The sequence below is a fragment of the Lathamus discolor genome, chromosome W (assembly GCF_037157495.1).
Source record: "Lathamus discolor isolate bLatDis1 chromosome W, bLatDis1.hap1, whole genome shotgun sequence".
NCBI lineage: Eukaryota > Metazoa > Chordata > Aves > Psittaciformes > Psittacidae > Lathamus > Lathamus discolor.
In genome coordinates, this window is record NC_088908.1 from 2,588,713 (window position 1) to 2,616,276 (window position 27,564).

General features: G+C 44.7%; 1 long non-coding RNA gene across 1 annotated transcript; it reads right to left on the minus strand.

Annotated features, from left to right (window-relative positions):
* Positions 1-2,255: 2,255 nt before the first annotated feature.
* Positions 2,256-18,787, minus strand: LOC136004473 (uncharacterized). Its single transcript, XR_010608481.1, has 2 exons — positions 18,446-18,787; positions 2,256-3,924 (listed from the first exon to the last, which is right to left on the minus strand). It is a non-coding gene; the product is annotated as an uncharacterized LOC136004473 (long non-coding RNA).
* Between the last annotated feature and the right edge of the window lie 8,777 nt (positions 18,788-27,564).

The window sequence follows — 27,564 nt, forward strand, 5'->3', positions numbered from 1 at the left end:
TATAATCATTTCTCATCTTCATCACAGGATTTCTCATGTCCTGTAGCAATGGGCGAGATTTAAGGTGGTGAGGAAACAACATCCCAAACATAATGATAAACTGCAACTAATAATTGGTACTACAAATAAATAGGGAAAATGTTTTTTCCTGCCTATAAAAAGGCTGTTTAAGGATATAGGTGGATATAAATTTCCCTGTTGACAGTATTGGATATAACTGGGTCTTACTCAGCATTTCTTATAATTATCCCTGAAATCGTTGTACAGCACTAGGAAGCAACATAGAGGATATTTATCAGAGCAACTCTCACACATGCTAGTAGGTAGGGGAAAACTCTTCTCCTAATTGTGTAATCAAACTATTATTCTGCAGTTCATTAATGACAAGTGGCAATTGATGAAGACCTCTCAGTGATCAAGTAGTCAAAGTAAGACCATCAAGTCATCCACACAGACATCTATCACATCGTGCCATCTCACCTCTCATCATGGCTCTTATCTCTGAACAGTTATGTCCAGTACCACAAACATGCTGAAACTACTTTGCAAAGTGAGTATTTACCCAATTTTACTGTATACCTTCTAGGGAACTGTCATGGTTTAAGCTCAGCTGGTAACTCAGAACCACGCAGCTGCTTGCTCACTCCCCCCCTTCTTCCTCCTGGAGGGATGGGGAGGAGAATCAAAAGAATGTAACTCTCACAGGCTGAGATAAGAGTAGTCCAGTAACAAAGGTATAATACAATACTACTACTACTGCTACCATCAATAATAATAATGATAAGGGAAATAACAAAGGGAGAGAATACAATTGCTCACCACCCACTGACTGATACCCAGCCCAAACCGAGTGATCTCTAGAATGGCTGATTCCCTCAGACTGGATGCCTCTCTATTGTGGTCCACTTGGCTGAGTGACACATAACATCATCCTTGGAAGGAAACATTTCCTTCACAGCTGCCGAGAGAAGCCTCCAAAGGCTGAGGGCTCGTTTCTCTTTTGTAATCACTTTGTCAATTCCTCCTTCCCTAGTGAGTGATCCCGGCTGCTTGGCTTCCCTACCTTCTAGTTCATTACCATGGGCCCCATTGTCCCAGCATTGGAGCAACCAGGTGACGATGTGCTCCCCTGGAAGACAGCTGAAATCTCTTCGCATATTCCTCAGCACGGTCAAGGTCCAGGGTCGAGAAGTCACCTCTTCTTCCTCTTTCTCTTCCTCTGATTCATGTGTTAATAACTCTTGTTCAGATGCTGTCCCCTGTAGTAAGTTCATCTTTCTTCGCTGCACGGGTTGCTTTTTGTGCCTCACGTTTGCTTTTCCCCTTGCTTACAGGGGCAACCGATATTGGCATGGATTGGTCCTCTGGTTTAGCTGCAGTGTCTATCACTGTGGTTGGAGTGGCTGCAGTATCTGTTGTCAGGGTTGGTGCAGCTGCTGTGATTGGGGGTTCAGTAACACTAGCAGCTGCATTATCTGTTGCTGTTGGGGTTTGAGTAGCTGCTGTACTTGCTGGGGTTGATGTAGCTGCGGTGCTTGTAGTTGGAGTAGCTGCACTGTCTGTTGCTTTGCCATCAGATTCAGAGACATCATTTTCCCTTTGAAGGTGCTAGATAGTATTGAGCAGGGCTCTGTAGGCGTAGGCCAAACCCCTGCACATTGCCGCGATTTGTCCTTCTCTGGTATTACCAGGATGACAACACACCTCATTTAAGTGTTTTACTAGTTTTTCAGGATTTTGCACTTGTTCAGTGGTGAAGTTCCAAAGCACTGGAGGGGCCCACTGGCCTTAGATGCTTGCCTATACTATCCCACACACCCTGGAGGACTTCCAGCATGTTGTTAACATTATTATTTTGATCTATGCTGCAGTATTTTGAGGAAAGTTGTCTCAGAAAAGTTACCATAGCAGCTTCTCTTACAAATCTTTTGTTTATCCTATGTCTTTCTTTGCACTTGCAAATTTTAATCTTCAATCCCCAAATAAAGGGACTGTGTGAACTTAGCATGCAGTAGAAGTTACTCTGAAATGAGCTTTTTATGACTCCAGCCCTGACCCTCTTACAGATGGAGAAAGGTGGGATGCCCAAAGAGCTAGAAGAAATGCTACTGCATTGCTTTGAGGACATATTCCATTCACATAGCAAATTCTGGGTGGGCACTGGGCTTGTCCTGACCCCACAGAGCATCACCTGCAGCCCTGCATCTGTTGCTAAGCATTGATTCATAGAACTCGCTAAGAACTCACCAACAAAGTTTAAGTTGACAAGCAGATATTCTTTATTGCAGTGCTGGGAGACGGGGGATATCTCCTCCTAGCGTGTCTCTTCTGAGTGTCAAACAGACTGTGATTATATTGTTGTTTAACATACATATTCATTACATTTCCAGTAAATGTCATACATAGTCATTACATTTCTGAGAACCGCTTTACATAATTCCACGCCCATTTCTGCATGTGCACAATAATGTGGTAGTGGTCTTTGGGACCCCTGGTGGTTGTTTCTTCATCATCTTCATCACTTCATCCTTTGGTTGAACTTCAGGTTTGGAAAGTCCTGTTGTCATGCCAGCAAACACTAGTTTGGTTCTAGCTGGTTATTGCGAAACATTTACCTAAGATACTTTTTCACTGTCATCTGTCACAAAGCTCTTTCTTACCCATTGCTATTGTTGCAAAGTTACCAAGCTCAATGTTACTTAGCCACAAAGCAGAACTGATTTTACTTATTTACAAAAGATTATACTTCATTTTGTGTTTCCTTGTTTCAATTCCCCCCTTTTTCTGTCCTCTTGCAAATTCTTTTGAAAGATCCTTTAAATTATTCCATTGCCATTTAAAGTTTTTCTGAAATATTTCCCCGTTTCTACCTGGTGCTTAATTTTGTTTCTTTTCCGTTCTTTGTAATTCATCACTGACTGCTTGCAACACCAAAAGAAACATTGGATTGAAATACAAGTGACTACAACTAGAATTATCAATATCACTACTCCTATGAACAACTGTCTCAACCAGGAGAGATTTGGTAACCAAGATGTCATTTTTTCCCAAATTCCCTCAAATCCCCATGAGGTGTCATCCTTAGTGACCTCATGCAGCACCTTAACCTGTTCCCATATATCTTTTAAATCGGTTGCGATTCTTCCACTCTGATCTATGTAGGAGCTTGATTCGTTTAATAAAGCTCCTAATACACATTCCAGAGGGATGTGTGTTAAAGATTGTGAGATTAGGGACTACTGCACCCAAGGTGCCTACTCCTTTCCAGTTAAAGGGTAACACTTTATATGCGTGTTCTTCACACAGCCAATACCATCCTTTTCCTGCTGGGACTAGCCACTGCTATGGGAAGACAATACTTATAGTCTTATTACAAACATTTCAAGAAATTTCCTACGAAAGTTGTCCAGCTTAAACAATCAACTTTTCCCATCCTTATTGGTGGGTTACATCTTTGTACACAAGTACAATAATTTTCCTCTGGGCGGAGATTTTACTATTTTAAGTCCTTGGTCTGAGATATGGTTTCCCAAAAAATTAATATTTCTCCATAGATTGGTCCAAGATGTATTTTGAGGAATGGGAGCTCCAGTCAAAGAGATTTCAAACCCCTCTCCTGATTTAGGCAGTTGAGTACAGACCCAACATTCACTCCTATTAATGAAGCTAGTTACATTTTATACCAATGTCAAATACCTATTCTGATCCCATGCTTCTATGTTCATAGTCATACGAATCCAAATTATGAATGCCACAGTTTCATACGTGTAGGTTCTGAAGACTCAATGCGCCATATTTTCTCTGATTCTGGTGCCTTCTTGGTTGAGTAGTATATCCAGGCAGGCTGCTCCTTTATGTTAATTGCAATGAAAGTAGTCAGCAAAACTTGGTACGGTCCACTCCATTTCTCTTCAAGAGGGTCACCTGAAAAATTTTTAATATAAACCCAATCTCCTGGTTTAAGAGGATGGATAGGGTAATCCAAGCCTCTTGCCCTGGTTCCTAGTATTCTTTTATTTGTCTCTTCCAATTGTTTTCCTAAGTTTATCAAAAACTGTCAGAGATAGCCTTCTCCTATTCCCTGAAGATCTTCCCCTTTAAAGTGGGATTGATATGGCCTCCCATATAGAATCTCAAATGGGCTAATTCCTTCCTTTGACTGAGGTTTTGTTCTGATTCTTAGTAAGGCCAATGGTAACGCCTGATACCAGTACAAATTTGTCTCTTGACAAATCTTACAATTTGTTGTTTGATTAGATGATTCATTTTTTCTACTTGTCCACTGGCCTGAAGCCTATATGGAACATGTAATTGATAATCAATTTCCAATTTCTTGCTGATTTCTTGCAACAATTTTGCACTGAAATGTGAGCCTCAGTCAAAAGATATAGCTGCTGGCACCCCAAAACAAGGTACTATTTCATTTAATAATGTTTTAATTACCTGTCTCTCATTATTTACCCTACAAGGGAATGCTTCTGGCCATCCTGAAAAAGTGTCTGTCAATACCAATTCCTTGTTTCAGCATGCACTGGAACCAACACCTATCTATCTCCAACACTGATATCCAGGTGCTCCAGAGATTAAGTATGTTAAGATTCAAGATGCCTGACCTTCAGCCAGTTTCTGCTGGGTTTTTGGGTTGCCTTGAATCTCAGAGAGTTTAAATCCTGGACAAGCTACCTCTCCTGCAGAGGCTTCCAATTAAAAAAAAAAAAAAAAAGATGCTAAAAAAGCACTGGCAGCACAAATTCCTGATCACCAGCATTCAGCTGCTCTGTTTTGGAGGACATTGCTGATCTCTCTGGTGGGTCACCAGTTGTCCAGATAACCTCCATCACCACCAGGAGCAGACTCTCCCCTCCTGGCTCATGGTGCCTCTGGCTTCTTCAAGTATCCCTGTGACCACAGTTATGCATAAATTTAGGTGACTACCTGTCCTGGGTTCAGCAGTAGCAGTCATTTTTCTCCTTCTTAGCAGCTGGTGCAGTGCTGTGTTTTTGACTTTCAGCCTGGGAACAGTGCTGATAACACTGATATTTTTAGTTGTTGCTCAGTAATGTTTACTCTGACCAAGGACTTTCTGAGTTTCATGCTCTGTCAGGGAGAGGGGAAAGCCGTGAGGAAGCAGAGACAGGACACCTGACCCAAACTAGCCAAAGAGGTATTCCATACCACAGCATGTCATGCCCAGTATATAAACTGGGGGCAGTTACCCGGAAGGGCTATATCACTGCTCGGTCAGGCTGGGTATCGGTTGGCAGGTGGTGAGCAGTTGTATTCTCTTCCCTTGTTATTTCCCTTATCATTATTATTGGTGGTAACAGCAGTGGTTTTGTGTTATACCTTAGTTACTGGACTGTTCTTATCTCAACTGGTGGGAGTTACATTCTTTCAATTCTCCTCCCCATCCCTCTGGGAGCAGGGGGAGGAAGGGGGAGAGTGAGTGAGCAGGTGCGTGGTTCTGGGTTGCCGGCTGGGCTTAAACCACGACAGCTGGGAACTAGCATGTTGCTGAATATGCTCTTTGTGTTTTGCCTACAGCCATCCTGAGAACACCAAATTGGCCAATCTTGGAAGCTAAACCAGGTCCAGCTTGTGTTTTGATTAAGGTTAAATGACTATTTAAGAATACATTCAAGAGATATTCACTGAGACTGGACAGTCATGAGTGGCAGGGTGTGTGGGATCGTATGGACAAGTTCCTAGGCCAGTTGGCTCCTCCAGTGCTTTGGAACTTCACTCCTGAACAAATGCAAAATCCGGAACAGTTAGCAGAACATTTAGACAAGGTGTGCTGTCTTCCTGGCAATACCAGAGAGGGAGAACTTATTGCAATGTTCTGGGGCTTGGCCTGTTATGTAGGGAGCAAAAAAAAGAAGTCTCTGGATCTGATGGCAAAGCAACAGACACTACTCAAACACCAAGCACAGCAGTTACACAAACCCCAGTGACAAGCAGAGCAGGTACTCAAGCCCTGACAGCAACAAACACCGCAGCCACTCCAACCCCGGTAACAAGAAGTGCAGCCACTCCATCCCCAGTGACAGGCAGCACAGGCAATCCAGCTCTAGTGAAAGACGCTGCAGCTGAAGTAAAGGATCAATCCATGCCAGTATCAGTTGTCCCTATAAGCAAGATGAAAAGCAAATGGAAGGCAAAAAAAAACAACTTCTGGAGTGAAGGAAGATGAAGACACATCACATGAACTAGAGGGAGCAACATCTAAAGGAGAGGAATTACTAGAGGAATCGGAGGAAGACGTAACTTAGAATCATAAAACAGTTAGGGTTGGAAAGGACCTTAAGATCATCTAGTTCCAACACCGATGCCATGGGCAGGGCCACCTCACACTAAACCATGTCACCCAAGGCTCTGTCCAACCTGGCCTTGAACACCACCACGGACTGAGCATTGTTCCTTGGGCGACACATTCCAGTGTCTCACCACCTTTACAGTAAGAAACTTCCTCCTTATATCCAATCTAATCTTCCCCTGTTTAAATTTTAACCCATTACCCCTTGTCCTGTCACTACAGTCCCAAAAGAAGAATCCCTTCACAGCATCGTTATAGACCCCCTTCAGATACTGGAAGGCTGCTATGAGGTCTCCACACAGCCTTCTCTTCTCCAGGCTGAACAGCCCCAACTTTCTCAGCCTATCTTCATATGGGAGGTGCTCCAGTCTCCTGATCATAATCCTCGTGGCCCTCCTCTGGACTTGTTCCAACAGTTCCATGTCCTTTTTATGTTGAGGACACTAGAACTGCACACAATACTCCAGGTGAGGTCTCACAAGAGCAGAGTAGAGGGGCAGGATCACCTCCTTCGACCTGCTGGTCACGCTCCTTTTGATGCAGCCCAGGGTATGGTTGGCTTTCTGGGCTGCAAGCGCAGACTGCCGGCTCTATATAGCCAAATATAGCCCTAGAGGGCAGGGGGGACCAAGACTCTTGGTTGATATTCAAGGATCACCTGCTACGAGGTCAGGAGTGTTGCATCCCAACTAGAAGGAAGTGCAGCAGGAGGGCCAGGAGACCTTGGATGGATAAGAAGCTGCTGAAGAAACTTAGAGGCGGAAAAGAGGCTTATAAAACATGCAAGCAAAGACAGGCGGCCGGGGAAAATATCAAATTGATATCAAATTGATATCAAATTGATATTTCTCCAATTTAGAGAGAAGGATGTGGTGTGGGACAGTGTCAGACACTTTGCACAAGTCCAGGTAGATGACATCAACTGCTTTACCCTTATCCATCAGTTCTGAAGCCCCATCGTAGAAGGCCACCAAATTGGTCGGGAAGGATTTCCCCTTAGTGAAGCTATGCTGGCTGTCACCAAGCACCTTGTTGTTTTTCATGTGCCTTAGCATGCCTTCCAGGAGAATGTGCTCCAAGATTTTGCCAGGCACAGAGGTGAGACTGACAGGTCTGTAATTCCCTGGGTCATCCATTTTCCCCTTCTTGAAAATGGGAGTTACGTTACCCTTTTTCCAGTTGTCGGGAACTTCACCTGACTGCCAGTATTTTTCAAATATGATGGCCAGTGGCTTAGCAACTTCATTTGCCAGCTCCTTCAGGACCCGCGGATGGATTTCATCAGGTCCCATGGACTTGTGTACGTTCAGGTTCTTAAGATGGTCTTGAACCAGATCCTCTCCTACAGTGGGCCCAAGGTCTTCATTCTCACAGTCCCTGTGTCTGCTTTCCAAGACTTGGGTGGTGCGGTCAGAGCCTTTGCCAGTGAAGACCAAGTCAAAGAAGTCATTCAGAACCTCAGCCTTCTCCAAAACCTGCGTAGCCAGTTCTCCCGAGAGCTTCCGGAGGGGGCCTACGTTGTCCCTAGACTGTCTTTTATTTGAAATGTACCTATAGAATCCCTTCCTGTTACCTTTCACATCCCTAGCCAAATTTACTTCTAACTGGGCCTTAGCTTTTCTAACCTGGTCCCTAGCTTTCCAGACAGCATTCCTTCATTCTTCCCAGGCCACCTGTCCTTGCTTCCACCTTTTATAAGCCTCTTTTTTCCTTTGATTTTTTCTCAGCAGCTCCTTATCCATCCAAGAAGGTCTCCTGGCCCTCCTGCTGCACTTCCTTCTAGTTGGGATGCAACACTCCTGAGGTTGTAGCAGGTGATCCTTGAATTTCAACCAATAGTCTTGTGCCCCCCTGCCCTCTAGGGCTATATCCCATGGAACCTTACTAAGCAGGTTCCTGAAGAGGTCAAAGTCTGCTCTCTTGAAGTCCAGGGCAGTGAGCTTGCTGCATGCACTACTCCCTGTCCTGAGGATCTCGAACTCGACTATCTCATGATCACTACAAGCATGGCTGCCCTTGACCGTCACACTTCCAACCATCACTTCCCTATTGGTGAGCACGAGGTCAAGCATGGCACCTCTTGATCAGAGTCCTCTTGATCCAGTCATCTGTAACAGATCCCCACAGTAATGTTTCCCATTACTGTTCTCCCTTTAACCCTGACCCACAAACTCTCTGTTGACTGCTCACCTGTCCCCAGACAGAGTTCCATACTCTCCGGCTGTCCTGGGTTCAGCAGTAGCAGTCATTTTTCTCCTTCTTGGTTGCTGGTGCAGTGCTGTGTTTTGACTTTTGGCCTGGGAACAGCACTGATGTTTTTACTTACTGCTCAAATGTTTTAGTCTGACCAAGGACTTTCTGAGCCTCATGCTCTGCCAGGGAGGAGGGAAAGCCGGGAGGAAGCAGAGACAGGACACCTGACCCAAACTAGCCAAAGAGGTATTCCATACCGCAGCACATCATGCCCAGGATGTAACGGAGAGTTACCCAGAAGGGCTAGTTCACTGCAGGGTTGGACGAGGTATCGGTCGGTGCTCGGTTGGGTGGGGTGGGTTGAGTTATCGGTTGGATGGTGGTGAGGTGCTGTATTCTTTCCTCTTGTTATTTCCTTTATCATTATTATTATTGGTGGTAGCAGTAGTGTTTTGTGTTATACCTTAGTTACTAAACTGTTATTTTCTCAACCCGTGGAAGTTGCATTCTTTTCAATTCTCCTCTCCGTCCCTCCAGGAGCAGGGGGAGGGCAAGAAGGGGGGGGACTGAGAGAGCGACTGTGTGATTTATGGCTGACTTCTGTTTAAACCATGACACCAGCCTACCCCTAACATAAATAGTAACTCCACTCCCCATCTGCTGGGCCTGTCTTTTCTAAAGAGCCTGTAACCTTCCTTTCCAACACTCCAGTCATAGGAGCCATCCCACCATGTTTCTGTGATGCCTATTATATCATACCCCCGTAGATGTGCACACATCTCTAATTCCTCTGGTTTGTTCCCCATATTATGGACATTTGTATAGAGGCATCTGAGCCAAGCTCCAAATGAAGCCGGCTAATTGGCTGGAGTGGCTGGAATATCTCTACATTGCTCTGAGCATTTATTATAGGTGCTGGCAACTGACTGTATGTGCTGGGATGGAATGATGCCCCCCTCTTCATGGAATTTAAATGCGATTAAATTTCATAATTTAATTTTATTTTCTCTTTTCTACTGAGTTTCAATCTACCTCATTCTGTTAATGCGTTATATTTCATACAGAAAATGCCACTTATGAGTATTCCAACAGTATCCTTATGAAATAACTATTCATGTTCAACACTGTCATGGTGCCTGCACATTCCTATTGAGCTCATTGTGTAATTAGTGCAGCCCACTTACTCCATGTAGCATCGGTTGCATGATGCATAGAGGAGACCCTGCCTTTGAACGGGCCAGCACGGGCAACCGGTGTGCCAGGAGAAGCTGTGCTTCAGTGCCAATCACTTCTGAAGCAGCTCGAACCCCTTCATAGGCTGCCAGTATCTCTTTCTCAGTTGGGGTATAGCTGGCCTCAGATCCTCTGTATCCCCAACTCCAAAAGCTGAGGGGTCAACGTCGAATCTCCCCTGAAGCTTTCTGCCAGAGGTTCCAGGTAGGACCATTCTCCCCAGCTGCGGTGTACAGTACATTTTTTACATCTGTCCCAGTCTGGACTGGTCCAAGGGCTACTGCATGAACTATCTAACATTTAATTTTTTCAAAGGCTTGTTGTTGCTCAGGGGCCCATTTGAAATCATTCTTCTTCTGGGTCATGTGATAGAGAGGGCTTGCAATCAGACTGTAATTTGGGCTGTGCATTCTCTAGAACCCTGTAATACTTAAGGAAGTTTGTGGTGCTATGAGGTGTCACACTCGCATAGAGTGACACATCATGGAAGATGCTTCCCTCCACTTCAGACACAGAAAAGGTTTGTGGGAGGCTTGGCAGGTGGGTTATGTTGGTCCTTTCCGAATATTGGAAGCAAAACATTATGTACTGGTAGGGGGTGGAAATTGTGTCCAGACTAGTTCAAGCAGAAGCATTTGCTCAGGCGACTGGGGAAAACAGTAAAAGCTTTGAAATGGTTGTTTAGCATCTTCCCTAAACCACAGTCAATACAGTCAGCCAATGGCTCCCACTTTACTGCTAAAGTTGTTCTAGAATGGGCAGCGGGAGAAGGAATTGTCTGGGGTTTTCATTTGCCCATTTAGGCAAATGTCAGAGTGGAAAGGACTAATGGCTTTCTCAAATGCTTCCTTAAGCTGCATGAAACCGGATGGATGGAACGTTTGCAGGGTGCTGTTAACTGTGTAAAAAACCGACGGGGAATCATAGAATCATAGAACAGTTAGGGTTGGAAAGGACCTTAAGATCATCTAGTTCCAACCCCCCTGCCATGGACAGGGACAGCGCACACTAAATCATGTCACCCAAGACTCCAAGATGACGGCATTTTTCCCAAAAGCTCCAATGATAATTCCTGTTCTCATGAACCCTGACCATTCTAAGAACCCATGTCATTTTCCCTGTCAACCTAATTAATGGGGAAGGAACTTATTGTCTAAACCGGACAAGAGAAAAGGGTGTATAGGTGGGACAAAGTGCTTGCAAATGGACACTATTGCCCAGTTATAATTGTGTATACCCAGGGTGTAAACCTATTAATTGTTCAAGATATAAGGGAAAGTGGAATCAGAGCCATGTTCAGCTATCCCCAGGTAGCTGGAAAAAATGTGCATATGGTAAACATTCTGGCCAAGGCTGTGACATAGTTATTAAAGATCTAGGCTTTGATATGACTATTATGATGTGCTAGCAAGGCAACACCACTGGGGAGAGGTATGTAGTGCAAGTGTTTTTTTGGGCTTGGCAACACCAAAATGGAACCAGAACCTATTTTAAAAAATTCTTGTCCAACATGAACGGAACATCCCTTAATACGTAATTGTATTTGGAACCCAAGCGCAGGGGCATGGAGATGTAGCTATAATACCCAACAGGGTGTTGCAGGCAGGCCACTAGGAAATAGAAATACTTAATATTATCATGCCCCCAAAAGTGAGGAAACCTGGGATGATCTTTTCCCAAATGGAACTTTGGCCCTACAAGGCCATTATTGGATTTGTGGTCAGCACACCTACAGAAAGTTACCCTCCAATTGGTCAAGAATATGTTACATTGCAGTGTCTGTAAAGAAAGAAGCTAAACACCCACACTCACCCCCGTGCTTGCACAACTAGTTCCCCTTATTTGCTACTGCATTGTAATATATAGCATACAGATACAGGTCTGAGCTATGAAGCCAAACAGGAACCGCATCAATCACAGTGACTATTTTCAGTCACTATAAATTCCATTCTATAAACAATCACTCCCCGTGCGGTTTTCCAGCCTGACCTTGTACCGTACTCATGCACACAAACACTCCTTGGCTTGCTCAAGACCCAGGTGCACTATCAGCAATTATTTTTATTTAATCATCTACACAGCTGGAACAGAATGGCTTGCAGCTCCCACATTACATAGGCTATATTTGGTCCTTGTTTTATTTATTACCCCAAACCCAAGGAAACACATTGGCAATCAAAATATATGGTGATCTGGTAAGACAAAAATGGTCAATTGATACTTTCATTACTGGTGGGAGCACTCAGAAGTTGGGGAACGATATGTGGCCACCAGAATGAATTATTCAGCCTCACGGGCTACCTGGAATCCAAACGAATTAGCTAGTGGTGCTTGAGAACCCATATATAATTTAAATTGCATTAGTCGACTACAAGCTGGTTTAGGAATCATTGTTAACAAAACTGTGCGTGCCTTGGATTTATTAGCAGACCAGGCTACACAAATGTGAACAGCAATTTTGCATCATCGTATGGTTCTCGATTACCTGCTAGCTGAAGAAGGAGGTGTTTGTGGAAAATTAAATGATTCAAACTGTTGTTTAAAAATAGATGACAGTGGCCAAGTCATTAAGCAAATTACATCAGGTATACAAAAGATAGCCCATGTACCAGTACAAACCTGGGTTGGGAGTGTGACCCCTTCTCATGGCTTCCAGGCACTCTGGGTTAAAAGGATATTGTTTTATGGACTCTGTGTATTGGCCGGTTTTATTTTCCTTCTATGTTTCATACCTTGCTTTATCCACTTAATCCAGTGTGTTGTATCTAGTATGTACAGAAACACAACAGCTCTGCCATCCAATGTGCGACCCACCAATTCTGGGTCATATCTCCATATTGTGCAGATAGCTTCTTCCCCTAACATTGTAGAAATTGTATAATTTTTCTCTTTCTGCTTTGATCTGTCTTGCAGAATTTGTAGCCACCAGGGATCAAAGAATTGAGTCAGTTGCATGCTTGGAGCTCCCTCCACCCCGCTCCCTGCTGAACCTCGTACCCCCTCACAGTAGGATGGGGCTGGCCCCATGTCTGGGCCCTCCCAGCCCTGGTCCTGCCCACCGCACACCTCTGAATACTGATTGGTAGCACACTGGGCAAGGGAACGAAATGAACGCCCTCTCCCCACCCTGGCAACACACAGGCAGCAGAGCTGGGAGAGAGATTTCATAGGGAGAAGGCGGCTAGGGTCGAGGCTCTGGAGAAAACGCCCCCAAGTTTGTAAAGAGACAGAGGCCTTTCTTACACCTTTATGATTGAAATTGTGAAATTGTAAAATTGTTACGAGAACAGGATCTACCTCCTCCTGCGGCTGCTGCCCTCTGAGTAATGCTGGCTGAGAAACTGCTTCTACTGTACAACACCACCCACCCAACAAAACTCCATCCACCTAGGAACCCACTACTGATGGGAACAACCAAAAGGAAGGAAAGCCCAGAGGGATGGGTAATCTCCATGACTGACAAACTGACAAACCCAGTGAAAAGGAAGCTGGCTCACCAGCCAATGGCCTCATTTGACCAATGAGCTTTCTTTCCCACCCTGATGGAGGGGAAGCCGGGACAGGTGCTGGATCCCCTACACTGATTAGGGGTCTTCAAAGTGTGCAGAGCAACACGCTGAGGAGTTAACCTCACTCTTGTGTGCTGCCATACAGAGTCTGAAGGGCTGAAGTATCCTTGGATTAAAACAAGACAGCAAAGCAGCTAATGCTGCCAGTCAGCATTAAAATTGCCAGGCCCAGAAATGAACTGTAGTCTGAAAAAATATACTTTTCATAATAGCATAAGGCTTTACATCCTAACACTGGTCTTGTCCTCTTACCTCTGTGCCTGGTAAAATCTTGGAGCACATTCTCCTGAACAACATGCTAAGGCACATGAAAAACAACAAGGTGCTTGGTGACAGCCAGCATGGCTTCACTAAGGGGAAATCCTGCCTGACCAATTTGGTAGCCTTCTATGATGGGCTACAGAACTGATGGACAAGGGTAAAGCAGTTGATGTCATCTACCCGGACTTGTGCAAAGCGTTTGACACTGTCCCACACCACATCCTTCTCTCTAAATAGGAGAGATATCAATTTGATGGTTGGACCACTCGGTGGATAAAGAACTGGCTGGATGGCCGCACACAAAGAGTTGTGGTCAATGGCTCGATGTCCGGCTGGAGACCAGTAACGAGTGGTGTCCCTCAGGGATCAGTGTTGGGACCGGTCTTGTTAAACATCTTTGTCAGTGACATGGACAGTGGGATTGAGTGCGCCCTCAGCAAGTTTGCCGATGACACCAAGCTGTGTGGTCCGGTTGATATGCTGGAGGGAAGGGATGCCATCCAGAGGGACCTTGACACGCTTGTGAGGTGGGCTGATGCCAACCTTATGAAGTTCAACCATGACAAGTGCAAGGTCCTACACCTGGGTCGGAGCAATCCCAGGCACAGCTACAGGTAGGGCATAGAAGAGATTCAGAGCGGCCCTGCAGAGAAGGACTTGGGGGTGCTGGTCGATGAGAAAATGAACATGAGCCGGCAGTGTGCGCTCGCAGCCCAGAAAGCCAACCGTATCCTGGGCTGCATCAAAAGGAGCGTGACCAGCAGGTCGAAGGAGGTGATCCTGCCCCTCTACTCTGCTCTTGTGAGACCTCACCTGGAGTATTGTGTGCAGTTCTGGTGTCCTTGACATAAAAAGGACATGGAACTGTTGGAACAAGTCCAGAGGAGGGCCACGAGGATGATCAGGGGACTGGAGCACCTCCCGTATGAAGATAGGCTGAGAAAGTTGGGGCTGTTCAGCCTGAAGAGAAGGCTGCATGGAGTCCTCATAGCAGCCTTCCAGTACCTGAAGGGGGCCTATAGGGATGCTGGGGAGGGACTCTTCATCAGGGACTGTAGTGACAGGACAAGGGGTAACGGGTTAAAACTTAAACAGGGGAAGTTTAGATTGGATATAAGGAGGAAATTATTTCCTGTTAGGGTGGTGAGGCACTGGAATCGTTTGCCCAGGGAGGTTGTGAATGCTCCATCCCTGGCAGTGTTCAAGGCCAGGTTGGATGATGTGGAGACGTGGCTAACAGAGAAAGGTCACGTTCCCATCAACGAGCTGAAATAGAACATTTGTTTAGAGAATGGTGCAGACTTACTAGCACTAGATAATGAGGAACTGAGGGACATCTGGAGGGAAGCGCCATGCTCTGGCCAATTACAGACAAGGACACTAACTAATAAACAAGCACATAAAAGTAGAGGATATAAAAGTACACAGTTTATCTGCAAAAATAATGAGCTTATGCAATGCCTTACTTATGCCAGAACCAATCAAGCGCCTAGTATTTGCATATTCATGTATTACTGTTGCTATATTAACCGGAGGTAGAAGCCCAATAAACAAATCACGCTTATAGATCACAATGGTCATGTCTTGATTCCTCCCTGCTGCGACAGGATGAAGCCTTGGGTGGGATGGTTTAGTGTGAGGTGTCCCTGCCCATGGCAGGGGGGTTGGAACTAGATGATCTTGAGGTCCTTTCCAACCCTAACTATTCTATGATTCTATACTCTTTCCCAGGTAAGCTTTCACAGTGTTTAGAGAGGGAAGGTACAGCAGTATAAAACCTGACCTCTCAGCTCACCTGAGACTTTGTCCATCTCCTCTACATCCCAATGAAGTTCAATAAGGCCAAGTACAAGGTCCTGCAGCTGGGTTGGGGAAATCTCAAACACAAATGCAGGCTGGATGGAGAATGGATTGAGAGCAGCCCTGAGAAGGACTTGGGTGTGTTGGTTGACAAGGAGCTCAACATGACCCAGCAGTGTGAGTCGAGCATCCCAGAAAGCCAGTTGTGTCCTGGACTGATTCATGAGAAGCATGACTAGCAAGTCAAAGGAGGTGATTTTCCCCTTCTACTCTGCTCTCATGAGACCCCACCTGGAGTACTGAATCCAACTCTGGGGCCCCCAACATAAGAAGGATGTGGACCTGTTGTCCTGGGTTCAGCTATAAGTTATTTTTCTCCTTCTTAGTAGCTGGTGCAGTGCTGTGTTTTTTACTTTAGTTTGAGAACGATGCTGATAACATACCGATGTTTTAGTTGTTGCTAAGTAATGCTTACCCCGATCAAGGACTATTTGGTCTCTCATGCTCTGCCAGTGAAGAGGGACACGGGAAGTTGGGAGGAAGCAGAGACAGGACACCTGACCCAGACTAGCCAAAGGGGTATTCCATCCCACAGCACATCATTCCCAGTATATAAACTGGGGGAAGTTACCCAGAAGGCACAGATTGCTGCTCGGGTCAGGCTGCATGTCATTTGGCATGTAGTGAGCAATTGTATTGTGCATCACTTGTGTTTGTTGTTTTCTTCTCCTTTTCCCCTTTTAGTTTTATATTCTCTCCCCTTGTTATTTCCCTTATAATTATTATTACTGGTGGTAGTACTGGTTTGGTATTATACCTTAGTTAGTAGACTGTTCTTATCTCAACCCATGGGATTTACATTCTTTCAATTCTCCCCCCCATCTCTCCGGGAGTGGGGGAGAGGGAAGAAGTGGGGAAGTGAACAAGCAGCTGTGTGGTTCTGAGTTACCAGCTGGGCTTAAACCATGACACCTGTTGAAGCAAGTCCAGAGGAGTGTCCTCATTTAAACCCAGCTGGTAACTCAGAACCACGCAGCTGCTTGCTTCCCCCCTCCTCCACCCCCACCCAGGCAGAATGGGGAGGAGAATTGATCACCATGGGATGATAATAGGGATAATAGAAAGAATACCAACAATAACAATAGTGATAACAGTAATAGGGAACAACAAAAAAAGAAAACTCAGAAAACAGAAGTGATGCACAATACAATTGCTCACCACCTGCTGACCTGTACCCATCCCAATCTGAGCAGCAATTGATCCCTTCTGGGTAGCTCCCCTCAGGTTATATACTGGGCATGACATGCTGTGGTATGGAATGCCCCTTTGGCTAGTTTGGGTCAGGTGTCCTGTCTCCACTTCCTCCCAGCCTTTTGTGCCCCTCCTCACTGGCAGAGCATGAGAGATGGAAAAGTAGTCCTTGATCGGAGTAAGCATTACTTCGCGACAACTAAAACATTGGTGTTGTCAGCATTGTTCTCAGACTAAAGCCAAAATACAGCACTGAACCAGAACTAGGAAGGAAAATTGTGAGCAGGTTTGTCATAGCTGTGAGTAGAGGCAAGAGGCCTTGGACAGAACTCGTGCTCCTTTGGTTGAAATAAAGAGAGCTTGGGCCTTAACATAACCAGAGCGTCTGAGGAGGCATATTAGGGAAGTAAGATTGCTGATGCTGTATAGTCTTACAGCTAGAAACAGGATGCGAAACCACAGAATTAAGATGTTGAAAAGTTGTGGTCGGCAAGCAATGTTTAGCAAGTCGACATTGTTAACTTTTGAATGTTAGAATGTTAGCCAGTGGAATTGTTGTTGCTAGGCTTATGATGTAAGTTAACCTTTGAATGTTAGCCAATGGAATTGCTGTATCTAAGGATATGACGCAAGCTGGAAGAACGAGATCAGTATATAACCCAGTGTATACGCAATAAACTTTGGCAATTGCTTGATCATTTTGATCGTCTCTGCATTGTCCGTGACTCCCGCGTCAACAGAAAATAACTGTTACAGCTGAAACTAGAGCAAGGAGGGCCATGAATGTGATCAGATGGCTGGAGCACATCTCCTATGGAGATGGGCTGAGAGAGCTGGGGCTGTTCAGCCTGGAGAAGAGAAGGGTCCGGGATGACTTTAGAGCAGCCTTCCAGTACCTAAAGGGGATGACAAGAAAGCTGGAGAGAATTTTTTTACTAGGACATGTATGGATAGGACAAGGGGGGATAGCTTTAAACTGACAGAGGGTAGATTTTGATTAAATATCAGGAAGAAGTTCTTCTCAGGGTTCTGAGGCACTGGAACAGGTTACCCAGAGAGGTTGTAGATGCCCCATCCATGGAAACATTCAAGGCAAGTTTGGACAGGGCTTTGAGTAACCTGGTCTAGTGGAAGGTGTCCCTGCCCATGTCAGGGGGCTTGGAAATTACTAAGGGAACAAAACAAAGGGCTTGAAATACCATGACTTAAACGTACACACTCTGTGGTTAACGACAACATCATCTTTGGGCGACAGACACACTCTGTGGTTAAAAAAATTGCTATCTTTGTACAACCTATGAAGCTAAGACAGTGCAAACCGGTTCTGTAGTTAAACATTAAGTTGGGGTGCCACATGTCTGCCAGAGTGTTATGAAATCAAACCGTAAAAGGAGATAAATACATAAGAGGAAGGGGCATATGAAATCGAGTAAGGGGAGATGTAAACAGAGATGGGACAGTTAGCATGTAGATTATCCACGTCGGAGAGGCTGTAAACCTTGGAGTACCCAACCAATGGGGAAATGAGGGAGAGAAGCTGTGGACGGGATAGGAAATATAAAACAAAGTTCTGCTTTTGCTGTGTGTGCCTACTTGCTAGGACACCTGTTTTTGCAAAAATGTTAAATAAATAGCTGCTTCACTGCTGTGTCTTACTGAGGCCTGCCTGAACCTAGAGACCATTTCTCACAGGGGGCTTTGGCCTGCATGGATACCAGTCTCTCTGTAGTTCTGGTGAATTCCTTTGTCACTGACTATTCTAGCTGTCATCACAGGTTAAGAGGTCTGACATTTACTGCTTTTTAATTTATGTTTTACTTACTCTATTTTTGATCTGGAGTCTCTTTTTAGACTGGTGATCCATTTGACCTCAGAACATCAATTGCTTCTGCTCTGCTGAGCTCCTGAACAGCGAGGAACATGGTGACAAAACCTGAGATGGTCTAACCAGGTGGTATTTCATCTTGCTTTTCTGGTTCTTCCTCCGTTTTCTTCAATTTTTAGATCCTTCAATCCACCTTCCACAGTACGTCATACTACTTTACTTCTCCTGACCAATGGCCATCTTCTCCCCCCTTTTTTTCTCCATTAATACAGTCACACAGCAAGTAAATATACAGTTGCAGTTTCCACAGATTTCTGTGCCCCTCCTCACTGGCAGAGCATGAGACTGAAAAAGTCCTCGATCAGAGCAAACATTACTTAGTAAGAACTAAAAACACTGGTGTGTTATCAGCACTGTCCCAAGACTCAAGTCAAAAACACAGCACTGCAACAGATACTAAGAAGGAGAAAAATTACTGCTATTGCTTTTGCAATTTAACAAATCCATAATTTTTGAACTGAATATAGCTCTAATACAGAGATGTACTGGGTCTCCAGAATAAAGCATCAGTGGCTTTCTGTTTATTTCTGCAATCTTTGGGAGGATACTGCAGGATAAAGCCTTTGTCCCACATAGATGCACTTAACTTTACTACTGGTAGTCCTCCAAGTTAGATAAATGGAATAAAATCAAAGAATCCTTTTCATCAATTCTGCAGAATAAAGGGGAGGACCTTAAAAAGGCTAGGCGGATTTGCCAGGTTAATAAAAGGTTAGAACAGTGGTGCCTGTGTAGCCAGTTCTCCCGAGAGCTTCCTCAGGGGGCCTATGTTGTCCCTAGTCTGTTTTTTGTTTGCTATGTACTTGTAGAATCCCTTCCTGTTATCCTTAACATCCCTAGCCAAGTTTAATTCTAACTGGGCCTTAGACTTCCTAACCTGGTCCCTAGCTTCCCAGACAACATCCCTGTACTCTTCCCAGGCCACCTGTCCTTGCTTCTACTTTTTATAAGCCTCTTTTTTCATTTGAATTTTCCCCAGCAGCTCCTTAACCATCCAAGGAGGTCTCCTGGCCCTCCTTTTGGTGGATGAGAAACTTAAAATGAGCTGGCAGTGTGCTCTCGCAGCCCAGAAAACCAACCATATCCTGGGCTGCATCAAGAGGAGCATGACCAGCAGGTCGAAGGAGCTGGTCCTGCCCCTCTACTCTGCTCTTGTGAGACCTCACTTAGAGTACTGTGTGCAGTTCCGGTGTCCTCAACATAAAAAGGACATGGAACTGTTGAAGCAAGTCCAGAGAAGAGCTACGAAGATGATCAGAGGGCTGGAGCACCTCTCATATGACAGACTGAGAAAGTTGGGGCTGTTCAGCCTCTAGAAGAGAAGGCTGTATGGAGACCTCATAGCATGTTTACACTGTCCAAAGTGGGCTTATAAGGATGCTGGGGAGGGACTCTTCATTAGAGACTGTAGTGATAGGACAAGGGGTAATGGGTTAAAATTTATACAGGGGAAGTTTAGATTGGATATAAGGAAGAAGTTCTTTACTGTAAGGGTGGTGAGACACTGGAATGTTTTGCCCAAGGAAGTTGTGAATGCTCCATCTGTGGTGGTGTTAAAGTCCAGGTTGGACAGAGCCTTGGGTGGTATGGTGTAGTGTGAGGTGTCCCTGCTCATGGCAGGGGGGTTGGAACTAGGTGATTTTAAGGTCCTTTCCAACCCTAACTATTCTATGATTCTATATTTAAGCTAATGAAGTTTTGTTCCGTAATCTAATTTTGGCTTCCATCTGGAAAAAATTAAAAATCCAAACCCTACATTGTTTCATTCCTTAAGAAATATCTCATAACCTGCTTTACTGTCCTTGCCTGTGTCTTGGATGTGAGCATATAGCTGGGCCAGGGGATGATGCAACACCGGCTGCAGAGGTTTCTCATGATGCCATACTGACCCTGGATCTCTGCTTTCCTCCTCTGACTATATAAGCCTGTTGCTAAAGAGATATATTTTTTTTTTAATTGAAAATGACATATTCTTTCCAAAAATAGGGGTTTTGCGGTTTTTTTTTTTTAGGTTTGGAATTTAAAAATATCTAAGCATGAAATGAGTGAATTTTTGACATTTCTACATTTTTTTTCTCATATAGTCTTAATATGCTAACAGACATAGCTTCTTTCTTTTCTGTTGTCCAAGTGACAAGATTTCATTGTCAGAAGGTATTGGAAAAACTCAGCTTAAATTTCCTTGCTGCACTAGTCTGAGTCATTCTGTCCTGCCTGGTGTTTGCACTGGTGCCAGTTGCATGGGTCGCTACAGAAAGTTAATATTTGCTAATGGCAGTTCTCCTCTTGGTTTATGGCGCAGCTATAAGACTATACTTAGTGAATTCTGGCTGACTGCAGCCCACTCTATAATGCTAGCTCACATCACTATCCCTGTATGCTCTATCCACTCACTTATGTGCTCTTGTCTTTGTAAAGGCTTCTTCCTGTTTTGTTTTCCTGGCTGCCGCAAGGCAAGTTTGGGTTGTTAGAGCCAGGAGTCTTATCTAGCATTTTCCTATTTCTTTTACAACAGATGGCTTACAAATATGGACATTAGTTCCACTTCCCCTGTATTTGAATGATTTTGTTTTCCTTTTCCCAGGTGCAGTATAAAAAGAAAAATGTTCTTCTGATGAAGAGCAGCTGCCGCTCCCTGTATGATGGCGCATCATGGTGCATGTAAGAAAGAAAAAGGCAAGCCACAAACAAACAAGGTTGGTAGGGTGTGATTATCAAATATCTTCATCTGGTAATTGTCCAATGGAGCTTGTTCCAGAGTTAAACCACCTCCAGGAGGTGTACTGGGCCACAGCTAAAAAAGAGTACAGAAGACACAGGAGTTGGCAATCATTTTGGGTTTACTACCTGGATGCCTACAGTACAAGGACTTCCAATAACATCTTCTGTTTCTGCCCACTTGTGCTTCCCCTTGTGTGCTGTGGTGTATGCAAGCAGTACTGCTGATTGCTTGTGCCAAATGAAGAGTCACTTATTCTTGCTGGTTACTGGATTAGTTTTTGGGCTGGTTAACTGCTAAAGCTTTACTTTGGTTTGAAGAGTCTTATTTCATAGTTTGCAAAAGTTGACTCTGAAATCAGTCTTGCTAGTGATAGAAAGTGTTAGCCTCTCTGTCCTAGTCCTGGCTTTTTCCTTTTACAATTTAAAAAAAAAAAATGATTTAGCAATGGAGCTATGGAAGCTGGACTTCTATAGTTTTATCTTGGTTTTAATGTCTGGCTTTTCTCCTCTTCCCCATTTTCTGATTTTATTTTTTCCCCTCCTTTAATGCTTATATTTCCCCTTCACTGTAAATTTCCTTCCCTTCCTTTTCTGCCCATGGCCCCAACTCCTTTTCTCTCCGTGTTCTTAGCTCCTTCCTATGTCCCATTTGCTAGATATGAAGAAGCACATGCTGCTATAAGATGGCCAGATGGCAAGCCAGACATGTAATGCTGAGCCTTTCTCTCAGCAGCAGGACTCCCTCTCCCTCTCTTTTTGGCAGAATTAGAAGTTGGCCAGTAGGCTCAAAATATCTGGAGAGGATGTCAAGTTAGAAACTGCAAGCTGTATCTCCTTGTGTTCTGCTGTAACTATGGGGAGAATTACTCCAGTGTGTCTTTTAGCAAGTGTGACTCTCAAATGTCCTGAAAAGAAAGGAAGATGACAAAATGTAGACCTGCAGTCATGTTTCTTACTGTTTCTTGTACAGCGTAGTATAGTGCTAGATGCCTTGATACAGCATGAATGCGGGTTGCCTAGAGGGAGAACTGTAAAAGTTGGAGACTGGCTGACTTAAAAGTAAAATTGGGATTGCTGTATCAGGGAAGGAAAAAAAGAGTAGATTGGTGTGATTTGTCAAGATCAGATTATCTTGAGACTTTTCTGAGCTATAAAAACTTTGACATGCCAGTGGAAATTATTTCAAGCCCTGTAAGCTTTTCCAAGTGATGAAACAAGAATAGGTAATTTCTTACTGTTTTCCTAGTGGTAATATCTTTTTAATCTTTATAAGCCTGGAATTTTCTGTTGGATTGAGCACAACACAGTAATTTCCTATGCTGTGGTTTGATTTGTTGTTTTTCTTTTTCAGGAAGAAAGAGCAGAGAGCTGCTGAGTAATAACAATTGACTTTTTCCTCTTTTTTTTTTTTTTTAATCTTAGAATGTCTCCAAGAAATTATACTTGTGAGAGGAAAAATAACTTGCCTTGTTTGTTTGGCTCTGTAAGCTATTTAAGTGATACTGCTTGCTATTGAATGGAGTATCTATACAGAAATCTATTTTGGCAATTCAGCAGAGAAATAAATGATTGACTAAATATGCAAAGTACTTTACTCTTTGCGCTTTTCTTGCCCACAGTGCCTCATGTGCATATATATATGTATCGTACATATACAGGCACAGATAAAGGGATTTATCTTTTGCTGGCGGCTTGAGATCATAATTTTATGACTTGCGTTTTAGTTACTTATGTTTAGCTTTTAGAGTACCTTATCAGCTCTACAGAACATTTGGTGTCCTTTAATATACATGGGCCCTGAAATAAGAACTGCAAGATGGCAGCATCACTAACAGAAAACCACACCTTCCCCATGTGTAAATTAATCTGCTCTTGTTCTTTGCCATTGGAGTGGGCTTTTTCTCTTCCCATTTGTTGTTTGGTTTTGGTTGCCTTTTTTTTTTTGCCCTCCTTACCTGTTTTTTGCATGTGCATACTCACACCTACATCAGTTCTGCCTGACCAACCTAGTGGCCTTCTATGAGGGAGTTACAACATCAGTGGACAAAGGACTATCTGGACTTCTGTAAAGCCTTTGACACAGTACCCCACAACATCCTTATCCCTAAACTGGAGATATATGGATTCAATGGGTGGAGTGTTCAGGGATGAGGAACTGGCTGGATGGTCACATCCAGAGGGCTCAGTGTCTGGATGTTAGTGGCTCAATGTCTGGATGGACACCAGTGACAAGTGGCAAACCTCACACTGGGACCAGTACTCTTTAATTTCTTCATCAACTACATAGACAGTGGGACTGAGTGTGCCATCAGCAAGCTTGTAAATGACATGAAGCTGAGTGGTGCAGTTCACATGCCCAAGGGACAGGAAGCTATACAGAGGGACTTGGACAGGCTCAAGAGGTAGGCTAACGCGAACTTCATGAGGTTCAATGGGGCCAAGTGCAGGGTTCTGCACCTGGGTCAGGGCAACCCCTGGTATCAATACAGGCTGGAGGATGAAGGGATTGAGAGTCCCCCAGAGAAGAAGGACTTGGGGGTACCAGTGGATGAAAGATTGGACATGAGAAGGCAATGTATGCTTGCAGCTCAGAAGGCCAGTCGTATCTTAGGCCGCATCCAAAGGAGCATGACTAGCAGGTTGAGGGAGGGAGGTGATTGTGCTCCTCTGCTCTGCTCTGATGAGACCCCACCAGGAGTATTGAATCCAGCTCTGGAGTCCTCAGTACAGGATATATATGGACCTGTTGGAGAGGGTCCAGAGAAGGGCCACAAAAATTATCAGAGGGATGGAGCACCTCTCCTATGAGGAAAGGCTAAGAGAGATGGAGTTGTTCAGCCTGGAGAAGACTCCAGGGAGACCTTGTTATGGCCTTTCAGTCCTTAAAAGGGACCTAGAAGAAAGATGGGGAGAGAGACTTTTGAGCAGGGCCTATTGCAATAGGATGAGGGGTAATGGTTTTAAACTAAAAGAGGGGAGATTCAGGCTGGATATGAAAAAGAAATTCTTTACAATGAGGATTTGTAAAATACTGGAACAGGTTTCCCAGAGAGGTGGTAGATGTGCAATCCCTGGAGACATTCAAGGCCAGGCTGGATGTGGTTCTGGTCGACATGACCTAGTTGAAGATGTCTCTGCTCATTGCAAGGGGGTTGGACTAGATGACTTTTAAAGGTCCCTTCCAACCCAAACTATTCTATGATCAATGGGCTAGGGGTTTTATGTATGAAGGCCAGCTTGTGTTTATTGCCAGGGTGGCTCAGAAAAGGTAATGAGCTATATCAGTAATGACCTTGGTGTTGCAGCTGAACAATTGTAGAAGGTACTGTAACTGCCTCGCTGGCATCCACATGTCTTTACAATCTTCCGTGACTGATTTCTGCTCTGTGACAGGGATTCAAATTACAGTTAATTGGCTTCAGGAACTTTTATTCTGCTGGAGATCCCTGCTGTGACAAGGCAACATTTTAAGCTTACTGGGTGCTTAGAACACTGTTCATTTCATAGAATCAACTAGGTTGGAAAAGACCTTTAAGATCATAAAATCTAACCTTTACCCCAGGACTACCAAGTCCACTACTAAACCATGTCACTGAGGGCCTCATCTACACGGTTTTTGAACACTTCCAGGGATGGTGATTCTATGACTTCCCTGGGAAGCCTGTTCCAGTATGTGATCACCCTGTGAAGAAATTTTTCCTAATATCCAATCTAAACCTCCTCTGGCACAGCTTGAGGCTGTTACCTCTTGTCCTATCACTTGTAACTTGGGAAAAGAGATCAGCCACCTCCTCTTTCCATCCTCTTTTCAGATAGTTGTAGAGAGCAATAAGGTCTCCCCATGAGCCTTCTGTTCTCCAGACTAAAGGACCCCAGGTGCCTCAGCTGTTCCTCATAAGACTTATTCTCCAGACCCTTCACCAGCTTTGTTGCCCTTTTCTGGACCTGCTCCAGCATCTCAATATCTCTCTTGTATTGAAGGGCCCAGAACTGAACACATTATTTGAGGTGCAGCCTCACCAGTGCCGAGTATAGGGGGATGATCACTTCCCTAGTCCTGCCAGCCACACTATTACTGATAGAGGCCAGGATGCTGTTGGCCTTCTTGGCTACCTGGGCACAAGTTGGCTCATATTCAGTGGCCATTAATTAGAACCCCCAGGTCCTTTACCACTGAGCAGCTTTCCATCTGCTCTTCTGTAGTGTTGCATGGGGTTGTTGTGGCCCAAATGCAGGACCCAGCACTTTGCCTTGTTGAACCTCATACCAGTGGCCACAGCCCATCGATCCAGCATGTCCAGATCCCTTTGCAGAGCCTTCCTATCCCCCAGCACAGCAACGCTCCCAGCCAACTTGGTGTTGTCTGCAAATTTACTGAGGGTGCACTCAATCCCCTCATCCAGATCATCAATGAAGATATTAAACAATATCACTGGCCCTAACACCGAGCCCTGAGGGACACCACTAGTGACCAGCTGCCAACTAGATGTGACACCATCTACTACCACTATTTTGGGCTCTGCCATCCAGCCAGTTTTTAACTCGGTGAAGAACACACTTGTCCAGGCCATGAGCAGCCAGTTTCTCCAGGAGAAAGCTGTGGGAGACAGTGTCAAATACTTTACTAAAGCCCAAACAGATGACGTCCACAGCCTCATCAACCAGGCAGGTCACCTTGTCATAAAAGAAAATCAGGTTGGTCAAGCAGGACCTGCTCTTCATGAACCCATGCTGACTGGACCTGATCCCCAAGTTTTCCTGCATGTGCTTTGTGATCTCACTTAGGATTATCTGCTCCATGACCTTCCCCAGCATTGAGGTCAGGCTGACAGGCCTGTAGTTTCTGGGTTCTTCCTGCCCTTTTTGTAGAGAGGCATCATGCTGGCCAACCTCCAATCCTCTGGGACCTGCCCACTAGACCAGGACTGCTGATAGATGATGGAGAGTGGCTTGGTGAGCTCTTCTGCTGGTTCCTTCAGCACTCTTGGGTGGAACCCATCTGGCCCCATAGACTTGTATATGGAGTGGAGCAGGAGATGGCTAACCATTTTTTCTTGGATTATAGGAACTTCAATCAGCTCCCCATTTCTGTCATCCAGTTCAGGGGACTGAGTACTCTGCGAATGGCTGGTTTGACTATTGAAGACTGAGGCAAAGGTGGCATCAAGTACCTCAACCTTTTCCTAGGTTTCCCCTAGTATCTAGTAAAGGATGGAGGTTCTTCTTGGCCCTCCTTTTATTGCTAACATATTTGTAAAAATATTTTTTATTATCTTTATGGCAGTGTTTATGATTGTAGACTGTTAAGGAGAGATGGGATACATCTGTCTAGCAGGGGCAAGAGAATCTTTGGCAGCAGGCTGGACAGTTTGGTGAGATGGTCTTTAAACTGAAGGATTCAGAGGTGTGGGAGTGGAGGTGTAGGGTCTAGAGTGTCACTGCTCACACTGTTGCTTCCTCCTGGGGGATAGAACTTGCTAACCAGTACAGGGATAGGTGTTGTTTGACTGCCTCTCAAAATGAGGATCGTAGGGCTAATTGTATCGAGGGTGTTTATGGTGGGTCTTGCACACCTTCAAGGGAACCTAATTGTAAAATTAATTCTCTGAAGTGCCTGTATACAAATGCACGTACCATGGGAAATAAACAGGATGAAATGGAAATCTATGTGTGGTTGCAAGGCTATGATCTCATTGCAATTACTGAGACATGGTGGGTTAGCTCACATGACTGGAATGTTGTCATGGACAGCTATGTACTAACCAGTAGAAAGGACCGGTTAGAGAGGCGAGGTGGTGGAGTTTTGTCCTGGGTTCAGCAGTAGCAGTCATTTTTTCTCCTTCTTAGTGGCTGTTGCAGTACTGTATTTTTGACTTTCAGCCTGGGAACAATGCTGATAACACCAATGTTTTTAGTTGTTGCTAAGTAATGTTTACTCTGACCAAGGACTTTCTGAGTTTCATGCTCTGCCAGGGAGGAGGGGAAGCCAGGAGGAAGCAGAGACAGGACACATGACCCAAACTAGCCAAAGGGGTATCCCATACCAGAGCATGTCATGCCCAGTATATAAACTGAGGGGAGATACCCGAAAGGCCCAGATTGCTGCTCAGGTTGGGCTGGGTATCTGTCAGCGGGTGGGGAGCAATTGTGTTCTCTCCCCTTGTTATTTCCCTTATCCTTAGTATTGGTGGTAGCAGTAGTAGTTTTGTATTATACCTTAGTTATTGGGCTGTTCATATCTCAAGCCGTGGGAGTTACATTCTTCCGACTCTCCTCCCCATCCCTCCAGGAGCAGGGGGAGGAAGAAGGGGAGGAGTGAACGAGCGGCTGCGTGG